We start from the raw sequence: 12,288 nt of genomic DNA, 5'->3' as shown, positions 1-12,288 counted from the left end.
GTCCAACTCCCAGAGACCCCATGGACTGCAGCCTACCAGGCTCCTCCGTCCATGGGATTTTCCAGGCAAGAGTACTGGAGTAGGGTGCCATTGCCTTCTCCGCAATATAACTAGACCTCAAGAAATATTGGTATTTTCAAAAGGAACTTTATATGTATTCTGCAATATAACTAGACCTCAAGAAATATTGGTATTTTCAAAAGGAACTTTATATGTATTATAACATACACATAAATAATATATTCAATCCTTAATAAAATATTAGTATAGAATATCTGACAACATGCAAACAGTCATAATTAACAGATAAAAGTCACAGCAAGTAGGTCTTATCCAGAAATGCAAGATAGATGGTTTGACATGGCAAAGTTAAAAATCAATGTAATCTGCCAAATCAGAAGAATAAAGAAAAAGATTATCTCAATAGATGCAGAAAATGCCCTTGGGAAAATAAATCCTCCACTCATGATAAAAACCTACCAGAAACTAGAAATAGGAGAAAACTTGCTCGATCTAATTATAAGCTGTTGTTCAAACTTGTAACTTTGAATGCTTTTCCTTTAAGATTGGGAGAAAGGTAAAAAAATGTCTACTCATAACACTTCTAACATGGACAATTCAAAAAAACATTATGCTGAGCAAAATTTAGCCAGAGCCAAAAGAATACAAATTATATGACTCCAGAACTGTTGAGGAGCCTGGTGGGCTACACTCCATGGGGTCATAAAAGAGATGGATATGACTTAGCTACTAAACACTAGCAACATTAATAATTTATGACAAGAGAAATCAGAATATGATAAGAGAAATCAATTTTCTTCTAAGTTTCATTGGACATAGGGTGAGGAAAGAAGGGGTGTCTGTGTCTGTGTGTGTGTGTGCGCACGCGCAATTGCATCTAGCCTAGTAGAGATACAAAGTTTCTCTGGCCCTGGGCCAGATAGTCGTGGAATTGACCAAAAGAAAGCAAATACTTGGTTTGATCTTGAAGTTGAGACCAAACACATATTGCCAAGGGATGCTCATCCTCAGCCCTGGTTTCAGGTCACAGGTGGAGAGAAAGACACTCTTCGGGAGCCTACTTCTGTCAGTGAGTTCTTGGAGTCACATTCTCCAAGCTGCTCAAGGCAGCCAGTGATAGATACCAAAGAATTGCACTCACACAGGCCAGTTTTCCCTGGTGCTCTTTTCCTGGATATGCATGTTGATGGGAGTGAGCAACAAAGAGAACTTAGAGTGAAAACCAAGCATTAGTAAGAAATTAGAGTTGATACATCAGTGTGGAGTGGGTGGGGAAGGAGGGAGTGGGGACTGCATCTCCCATGTCAAGCATATTTCCCATTAGTTACAATGCTCCGTATTCTCTGATATGGCCTTTCCCAGGCAGGAAGTTCTTTGTGAGAGAGGGGGGCGTGAGCTAGCTCATGGGAAAAAAATGTCCCGGGCTGTGAGCGGTAAACTGGCTCATTCCCAAGCAGTGTCTTCCAGGTGTGCCACAAGAAATGAAATCACCTGGCTCATTTTACCATCTTCAGGATGGTGTCAAGACCGGACAAACCCAGGCAACACGTACAAGGAAACTAATCTGAGACACAGCAGTGGTGCTAGGCAGCCAAGATAGGGACCTTATTCGGGGGAAAAAAATGTTAAGGAGGCCTTTACTCCAGAAAGGAGAGTGAGGTCATGGACCAACGAAATGAGTTGCATCAAGTGAAATGCACATCTGATGGCCAGACAGAACCAAAACATCTATGCCCCTGCAGCACGCTATAATTCTGGCACCACTTCAAACTATCATTCTGCGTATATTTGTTCAGCACTTATTTACTGAAGTAAGGAGGAAAAAAGACTTTTTGTGGGGAGAGAGAAGTTTTCTTCAAGTATAAGACACAGAAAAGAGCATATGTCATAATGGACAGCTCGAATTCCCCCAAAGTCAACACAAACATGTTTTCAGCACTTAAAACAAGAACATCACAAGCCCCTCAGGCTTTCTACCAGTCTTAGCATGCAGCCTTAGCATGCATGCTAAGCTGCTTCAGTCGTGTCTAACTCTTTGTGACCCTGTGGACCGAAGCCTGTCAAGCTCCCCTGTCCATGGGATTCTCCAGGTACGTATACTAGAGTGGGTAGCCCTCCTCCAGCGGATCTTCCCAACCCAGGGATCAAACGCACATCTCTTACGTCTCCTGCATTGGCATTGCGTTCTTTACCACTAGCGCCAACCTGGGAAGCCCCTACTAGGCATGACCACCCTCAAAGCGAGCAATTGTCTTCACTTCTAGCATTGAAACAGCTTTCTTCTTCACGAGGTTGTAAAACTCTTCATGTTCACCCATTGCAAAGTTTATCATTTGAACTTATTGGGAATTATCTTCCATTCCGTGGCTTCTTTGGTTGTCCATAGCTAGAGAGTAATGTTTACTCACACTCTTAAGTGAAGGTTAGCAAATAATTACAAAATTTGTTCCCTAGAAAGACCGTCTCATCATGCTTGGTTTGGGTTCAGAATGGCGGCGGCCTGTTACTGCTGGGTGCTTTCAAGGGGCTGGACTCAAGAGACCGTAGTGCCTCGTCCTGGCCCTAGTAATGTATCCGTGCACGAAGGTGCAGGGATAGGATGATGTTATTACTTTGTTTTGCATACCACTGAACAACCAAAATTTCTTTGTCAGTTGCATTATTTTTATGATGAACCATCGTTAGATGTTTCACTATTTTTTAAAAAAAGTAATAACATGGTATATTAATAAAATATTACTCAGTCATTAAAAAGAATGAAGTGATGCCATTTGCAGCAACATGGATGGTCCTGGAAATTTTTATACTAAGTGAAGTAAGTCAGACAGAGAAAGACAAATATCATATGATAGCACTTAAATGCGGAATCTAAAATACGGAATGATTTACAAAGCAGAGACAGACTTAGAGAAGGAACTTATGGTTACCATGGGGAAGGATGGGGGTGATAGACTGGGAGGTTGGAACTGACATGCACAAGACTGCTGTATTTAAAACAGATAACCAGCAACAACGTACATATAGCACAGGGGACTCCACTCTGTAATAATCTCCATGGGGAAAGAATTTGAAAAAGAACAGATACATGTACATGTATAACTGAATCACTTTGCTGAATACCTGAAACTAACACAGCACTGTTAATCAATTGTACTCCAATGTAAAGTTTTTTTTTTTTTAGTTTTTAATTTTTAAAATTTTAAAATCTTTAATTCTTACATGCGTTCCCAAACATGAATTAATCAGTGATAAGTTAACAACAGAGATATTATCTATTGTCATATGCTGGTAATTTTTTGGTTTGCTTTAAACTCTGTAATCCCATAGTAATTCCACTTTGCCAACAAAGGTCCATAAAGTCAGAGATATGGTTTTTCCTATAGTCCTATACAAATGTGAGAGTTAGACCATAAGGAAGGCTGAGCACCGAAGAACTGATGCTTTCGAATTGTGATGCTGGAGAAGACTCTTGAGAGTCCCTTGGATTGCAAGGAGATCAAAACAATCGATTCTAAAGGAAATCAGTCTTGAATATTCATTGAAGGACTGATGCTGAAGCTCCAATATTTTAGCCACATGATGCGAAGAGCCAGTGCTTTGGAAAAGACCCTGATGCTGGGAAAGATGGAAGGCAAAAGGAGAAGTGAGCGGCAGAGAATGAAGTGGTTAGACAGCATCACTGACTCAAGGACCATGAGTCTGAGCAAACTCTGGAAGATCGTGGAGGCCAGAGGAGCCTGGTGTGCTGCAGTCACTGGGGTTGTAAAGAGTTGGACACGATTTAGCCACTGAACAACAGCAACCCATGAAAAGGACTATGTCAAGTGCTTTTGGGTCCAGAGTTCCAATGGTGTTGCTTAACAACTTGGAGATCATACCAGTGGGATGAATCAGGATTTCTAGACTCTAGTTGAGAAACAGTTGGATTATGGCACTGCTAACTCCAGAGTGAGCAGAGTAAGACTGAATTACATAACACTAAATGAACTGATGAGGAAAGACTGTGGTTTTGTTTGGAATATAGTTCTAATAACTCTATTTTTTTTAATATTAGTGAAGGCCTTTCTTTTTCCTCTTAAGCTTTCTATAACTCATGGTAATTGAGTAGACTTTCATAAACTGAAATGAAACATTTATACATGATATATTTTCCCTGCTGGATTCTTCCAGAATTCAGAAAAATCCTGCTAAGTATTTTTATTCCTATAACAATGTATGTGCATAGGTTCAACATGAATGTCTCCTTCTTGTTACTGTGACATAATTTCAATCTTAAAGTATGCAACCAAGGTCTTACCTGGAGTGTCCTATTTGACTCATTTAATCAGATATGACCAGATACTTTCAAGGAATGAAGGGAGGCTTTATGAAACCATTATTCACAAGGCCCTCACGGGCAAGTAGGTCTGATACTGACTTACAGATTCCCAGCCTCATAGGTGAGTAAGAAGGTCTCTTCATGGCCGACCAGGAATCTTAGGATATTGGGGAGACTTGAAGAAGACAGGAATTTACCCAAATTTATAGCTACTCCAGGTAAAACCTGGTAGCAAGTTCTTGACTTGACCCTCTAGCTTCAAAAGACTTTCATAAAAGCCCATTCTGAAATTCCTATGAAACAGTCCAGAAAGCAACTTAAAATGGCCTACGTGATACATCACCATTCTTGCCATGCCTATCTAAATATGTATGCTAAATTTAATGAGATTAGGCTGATTTTGCCCTCAAGAATAATCTTTCTTTGAGTTTTTCTTTCATCAAAAGTATGGTGACTATAGAGGGAAATTTTCTGTTTTAATGGAAAACAGTCTGCTATCTAGCATAAACTTCCAGGATATCAGATTCTAGCTCTGTTCATGGCTTTTGAGGTCTTTTAGATCTCTTTTCAAATTGTGGACAGCTGATGCAGCTGCAAATCCTGTCTTATCTGGTGGAAAGTTAGTTGACTTTCTCCCCAACTCTGGAAAAATCAGTTTGCGTTCCTGACTGTAAAATGGACTGACTCCTGTTACCGTCCCAAATAGTCAACCCTTATCAGATTTTTGATCCTTCATATTTCCTTCAAGGTCTGACTATAATCTTTCAAACGAATGTTTTCAGTTTTTCTCTCTGATGCCTAATGCAGTGTCGCTAGAACCAAGATCACGTTACCCGAAGTCCCTCTGGCGTGTTTCCCTAGGACTTGCAGAAGCACTGTGACTGAAAGCCCAACGGCCTGGTGTGAACTTTGAAGGACTGACCATCATATAAGACCATTCACGGGTCTGACTTCCCCCTAGAAAAGGCACTGTCTGGACCACTCAGCAAACTTAGTGGAATTTAAGGGTCCAGGCATGCCCTATAAATGCCAGGACCAAAACCATCAACATCCCAGTTCAAGAGTTCTAAGAAACTCACTTAGCGGTACTGCATACCTGGAAGATATTCCTCCACTGACCTCCTGGAATCCACTGGGCTGATTAATACAATCTGTTACATTAACATTCCCCTTTTTTGTGTGTCTGGCATGCATTTTTTTTAAGGAGTCTGATCTTCAGGACTCTAAAACCACAGACCTTTGTCATCACTTTTGTACAGTTCAGCTGCTTTTACAGGAGCAGCATGAAGTCACCTTGAGAAACTCTGAGATCTTGCTTCACTTCACTCAGAAGGTTTAGGATTATTATCTGGATGCTCAGTGATGATGCTTGTTCTTCTTGAACAAAAAGGGGAACAATGTTGAACTTGATCTGAGCCCTGTGTTCCCAAAGCGCAAGAAGTCCCCCTCCAGCATTCTGAGAAATAGCTAACCTCAAATGGCCCTGCCTCTCTCATATTCCCCTCCACCCCTTCTCTACAATTCAGAGAAGACCATCTCCATCTCTCTCATGATTCCCATAAGACTCAAGGACAGCTTCCTTGCTTACCTGCTTTGATAAAATCCCAAGCCTCCTTCCTTTCCTTGAAACATTCTCTCTTAATGAACATTGTCCTTATTGCAGTAGCCTGCATAGATTTATCTCCTTAACTGCCTCATGCACCGTATCTTTCAACAAACTGAGGGGCATCATCAAGGGCCATTTGATCAGAGCAAAATGAGCCGATTATTGTCGCTGTTGTTTAGTCACTAATTTGTGTCCGACTCTTTGTGACCCCATGGACTGCAACATACAAGGCTCTTCTGTCCTCCAGTATCTCTCAGAGTTTTGTTCAAATTCATATTCATTGAGTCAGTGATGCTATCTAGCATCTTACCCTCTGCTGTTCCCTTCTCCTTTTGCCTTCAATCTTTCCCAGCATCAGGATCTTTTCCAATGCATTGGCTCTTTGCATCAAGTGGCAAGAGTATTGGAGCTTCAGGTTTAGCAACAGCTTTTCCAGTGAATATTCAGGGTTGATTTTCTTTAGCATTGACTGGTTTGAACCAGTTATGGGGGGAAACAAACCAGTAAGCAACATCCTCAACAAGGTGATTGCTAATGGTATCATAACAAATTCTTCAAGCCTGAAGAAGACATTTAAGTTGACAGGGAGTTAAGCGATCCCTGCCCATAGATCAAGTGGGAATTCTTAACTCGTTGAAAGGACATTTTTGACCATGTGACAAACAGTAGGAAATTAGCGGAAGACTTGAGCTATACAATAAATTCCACATTTGGTTAAGTACAGAGACTTCTAGTGGAATCATTTCATCTTATTAGCCACAAATCTAGTTACATTTTCCAACTTTAGTTGAAATGTATTCAAGTGGATCTATTTTTCTTTTTAAAAGCATGTCCCCAAATTTCAAATCCAGTTGATGCCACTTGAAATTAAGATATTGCAGTTCTGTTTATTGTTATATTCTTTAAAGATTTTCAGTATCACTGAATTACTTATCCTTTATGGATTTTGTCAGGATAATTTAGTAGAATAATCAACATCACTTAGGAACATAGAATTTTTATTCTCTTAATGTGGTCATGATGCTGGAAGATTTTTAGTATCATTGAATTAAATATCCTTTCTGAATTTTAGTAGGATAAATTACCTCTTGATGAGATAAATACCTGCTTACTTACCTTTGTGATGAATCAACCACATGAGCACATTTAGGCTGCCTTCTTCTTATCAAGTCCTCTGTAGATGAAGTATTTTATTGAGACTCTTCCATACTTTTGATTGAGTTATAAAACTCTTGAGTGCTTTCTTGCTTAGGCAAGGGCTCAAGGCCCATCCTCCTAGTCTTTTCCCAGAAACCTACACACTTCCTGTCTTCTCCCTAGGAAGTCACTTTTCCATCAACCTAGGACTTGTTCATCCCACAGTGTAGCCTTTATAGCCGAATTCTTCTTAGTCACAAAGCATAATGAACTAGTTTATCATACCAAGCTCTGCCTCTTAATTTGCTGTCTGACCTTGGACAACTTACTACATAATCTGTCCCTGAGTTTCCTCATCCATAAAGAGGAGCAAATGAAAGTGCCTACCTCATTCTGTGATAGTAGGAAGGAAATGAATTGATGCCTGCACACCTCTCAGAAGAGTATTTGGTGTGCTGTGTAAACATTAGCTATTCCACACATTTGCTGCCTTTGTCTTGATGGGTCCCCTGAGGTCTGGGATCATGTATTTCTCATTCCCTCTCAGTTCCAGACCCACATACCCAATTGGCTATTTCACATTTGACTTGGTTGAACAAAGCCTATCTATACCCTCAACTCACCATTTCCTCACTGAAATATTTATAGATGAGATGGCAGTGATACCTGGGGTTGCTTCGAAGTCATCCAGGAAGGCAGGGCAGAGTCTTAGTAGAGGTTCAACAGTATCAGTCAAAGTTTGACAACTGGGACTTCCCTGGTGGTCCAGCAGGTAAGAATTTGCCTGCTAATGGAGGGGACATGGGTTTGATCCCTGATCCAGGAAGATACCACATGCTGCAGAGCAACCAAGCCACAACTACCGAACCTCAGTGCTTCAACCGCTGAAGCCCTGGAGCCCGTGCTCTGCAACCAGAGAACCCACCACAAAAAGAAATGCAAACACTGCAGGAAGGTTAGCCCCTGCTCACTGCAACTAGAGAAAGCCTGAGCGCAGCATCAAAGACTCAGCATGGCCAAAAAATAAAGTGGCTCTTTAAAAAAAGGAAAAATGTTTGACAGCTGTTAAACTGTATGATGCATATGATGGCTTTATTACACTCTTCTCTCACATGTGGGCTATGTTTGAAAATATTTATAAAAAGGAATGAAGAACTCAAAAATTATAAGACTGCTTTGCCTTTCTATCTGGTCCTTCTCACTGTCAGTAGACAACATTTTGTGCTCTAGGAAGCAGAGAGTGAGCGGCAGTGGGAGAGTGTTTGAGATGGGGAGGTGACATCGAATATTCTTTAAGTTCTTTCTAGCGGTGCATCCATGGCTGTGGTGACTGAAGCACAGGGAGAAGACTGTGGCTAGAGTGCCAATATCAGGCTGAACCGGAGTACAAAGAAATAGAAAGACCCACCCCAAACTGGGGCAATTGTCACTGAAGTCGAGCCTGAATAAAAGAATATTTAAGCCACACACGCTCCAGAGATCCCTATAAGTGGGTCTTATAAACCTTCTGAAGTCTCATTATTACCTTTGCTTTTCTCTTACTGAACCCTGTCACCCATCTGTACATTTATTAATTCACTGATATACTGTGCCTGAAAACCTATGCTCAAGGTTGGAGGTACCAGAGAAGGTGAAAGTTCTCTGCTCTTGCCTGGTCTGAAGATAAAGAGATACAGACATCGAGTCTACTTAAACAGGGCCAAGGTCCAGGTCGTCTCTAAGAGATCAAGGTGGATCTGAAATTCTAACCTCCTTCAAGGCTTCTCCTGTTTTAGGGTGATCATACTTCTCAGTTTGCCCATGACAGACTGTGATCATTGCTAAGAGCATCACCGAGCTCCATTTGAAGTGTCTCAGATTTAATGAGAAATTATCTGGCTACCTTTCTGGGTCCAAACTTAACCCAAGAGGCCAAGACCCAATCTTACAAGCAGCTTCTCTTGACAATCCTGTGCCAAGTCAGACAAAGACAAATATCATATACTATCACTTAGGTGCAGAATCTGAAATAATGATACAAAGGAACTTGTTTACCAAACAGAAACAGATCCACAGACTTAGAGAATGACCAAGGGGGAAAGGTGGAAGGGGGAAAGGATAGACTGGGAATCTGGGATGAACATGTACACATGGCTATACTTAAAAGAGATAACCAGGGAACTTCCCTAGTGGTGAAGTGATTAGAACTCCATGCTTCCAGTACAAGAGGCTGAACATTCTGGTAGATCGAGGACCCTACCAAGTTCTGGTGTGAGGCAAACCTCAGTTTTGGCCACCATCAAACTGTCCTGCTGAAAACCTCCAAGGAGACCAAGAACACCTTCAATTATTTCCATTTATACCGGAGAAGATCAGTGTATGAGTGAGGTGGGCATGGGGAGTGAAAGGATGACCCAGAGGGATGATGATGTAGCAAGTTCCCGACCAGGTATCGAACCTGTGCCCCTTGTACTGGAAGCATGGAATTCCAATCGCTTTCCCAGTAGGAGACTTCCCTGGTTATCTATTTTAAATATAGCAGTGTGTCCATGTTCATTGCAGACTCCCAGTCTATCCTTCTCCACCCCCTCCCCCCACGTTTCCCCCTAGGTTCATTCTCTAAGTCTGTAATTCTGTTTCTGTTTGGTAAACAAGTTCATTTTTATCCTTATGTCAGATTCCACATCTAAGTGATAGTATATGATATTTGTCTTTGTCTGACTTACTTCACTTAATATGACAATCTCCAGGTCCATCCATATTGCTATAGACCCCATTATTTCATTCGTCTTAATGGCTGAGTAATATTCCATTGTATATACATACCACAACATCCTTATCCATTCATCTGCTGATGGACATTTAGGTTGCTTCCATTTAGGTAGCTTCTGGGCTATGGCTGAGATATTTACTTTCATAATAGCTGGTAAATAGCCATAGAGCAAGGAGTCTAGAAATTCCATCCTGGCTCCCTTTGGCTTCCCCAGACTTCTGGACTTTCCCACACTTGAGGTTTAACACCTGGCCTAACTGGAGACCACCAGGAGCCTGCTGGAGCCTCGGAGCCACCCCGTGACTCTGCCCTGGTCTGTTCCAATTGGTCAGTGCCTTTGCCACGCCAATGATTGTTAATTTCATCCCTGGACACTTCCACAGCAGTTTCGGGTGGAGGCTTGGAATGACTCAGAATATAAAAGAGAAAAATGAGCTGCAGAAAGAAGACTTGGCATGTCAGAGTCTGGATGGGCTGCCTCCCAGGGCACGCTGCCTGCCAGGCTGGGAATGCATCACTTCCCTCAGTTGGTGACCCCCACAGCTGAGGCCCTTCTGTTCTCATTATCCAATGGCATCAGCCCTAGATCTTCCTCTGACCATCATCCAGGGCTTGAGGAAACACTACCACCTCTGCCATCACGTTCATCACCATTGCCCTCTCTTCCTGTGTGTTGGATCTTCTAGAAGTTATCAGGGAAGCCCTCATGGCACCAGACTTGAAGACGGACATTGTAAATTACAGTGAGTTTCTGCCTTCTGTGCATGGGGGTCATGAAGATGAATCAGTGAGCAAATAGCATACAACTGAAATGTCCGTGAGCGGGGCTCTGGGGCCCAGCGATGCTCCTGAGAGAGTACTAAGAAGAATGGGTCTGGCAGGCCTCTCCAGGGAGGCTAGAAGGCACAGCTTCTACAAAGAGTGATTTTGCTTCACCACCTAGAACCCTCTCATAAGGTGTGCTTGAGCCTCTGTCTCTACAGACCTCCAATCATCTCTGAGTGATACAGCCCTGCTCAAGGTCTCAGGCTCCACAGGTGCTTGCTGTGTGACCTTGGGTAAGCCACTTCCCTCTCTGACCCTCGGCTTTTTCATCCGGTAAAACCAAAGATTGCTCTTTCTTTCCTGAGAGAACTCCTGCTTAGTGTGGTACTGGTGGTTGTAAAAACTCTAGTTAGTTAGTCTAATACCCTGAGCATTTCAGGGAAGTGCGGGCAGGAGAAAGGGCAATGGTTTCCATCACGCAAGAAGCCCATCCCTGGAGTGAGAATGAAGTGTGGTAACAGATGCCTCTCACTTCACCAAAGACCACTTCTCCCCACCCAGGATCCTCTGGTCCTTGGAGCCCTGAGATCAAAGCTCTGCCCACCCCTGATCATGAAGAGAGACATAAACGTGAAGAGAGAAATCTTAAGTGGGCTTCTAGAACTCATGTGTTTACTGGAAAAACAGCAAGAAGCATGGCCAACCATCCCATGAGTTCACCCTTGAGCTGGCATGGCCCTTGAGTAATATTCAACCTTTCCTCTAAATATTCCAAAAATATTGACTTCCTAAAAACCTTCCAGTTTATTTTACTACTGACTCTCATGCCCTAAGAGCGCTGCTTCATGCTTTTTTTTTTTTTTTTAACTTTTCTTGCTGGTTACTGAGGCAGGAAGCATGGAGGAAGAGGATTTAAGAGTCTGAATAATAATTTTTTTTAAGAAAGAAAGAAAAAAAATCTTATCTCTGCTGCTTCCTGTGTTTTACTTTTGCTCAGTGGCTTCTTCCCACGGCAACTCCCTCTTAAATATTTTAGATCCACGTTCTCCGAGCTTGGATCTTCACTATTGCCCATCACCTCCACTTCTTCATGTGATCTCAGGCTTGCTCTATGGCTGTTAGAGGAGTTCCTCGTTTTCTTCAGTGCACAGATGAGGAAATTCACAATGCCAGGGGATGGAAGAGCTGTTCAGGATTAAGCAGGGGCTAAGTTCAGGCCAAGGCCCTTGTCAATGTGGGCAAAACTTCACTATCCTCTTGAGAACCGCAGGCCGAGACACTGTGTTAGATAAAGTGAACTCTATAAGCAATCCCCCCAAAGACAGTGGTGCATGCGCGCAAGCTCAGTCATGTCCTGCTCTTAGTGACCTCATGGACTGTCGCCCGCTAGGCTCTTCTGTCCTTCTCCAGGGTATGTTCCCTGGAGAACATTTTGTTCTCCGGGGTACGTTCCCAACCCAGGGATCGGACCCTTGTCTCCTGCATCACAGGCAGATTCTTTACCACTGAGCCATCTGGGGAGACCCAAAGCCACCGGACTGTCTCCTAAAAACAAAACAGTGAAAGATGAAAAGCAATGCCTGCAAAGATGGAAACCCTGACCAGGGCACTGGCTCTGCCTACCTGAAGACTGTTACTGAACATCCTTCAGACATGCCACTGTTGAAGAATAGTAACTCCCGTGAGCTG

This window comes from Capra hircus, chromosome 23 (assembly GCF_001704415.2).
Source record: "Capra hircus breed San Clemente chromosome 23, ASM170441v1, whole genome shotgun sequence".
Taxonomy (NCBI): Eukaryota; Metazoa; Chordata; class Mammalia; order Artiodactyla; family Bovidae; genus Capra; species Capra hircus.
The sequence above is the reverse complement of the archived record's forward strand: the minus strand, read 5'-3'. Positions refer to the sequence as shown.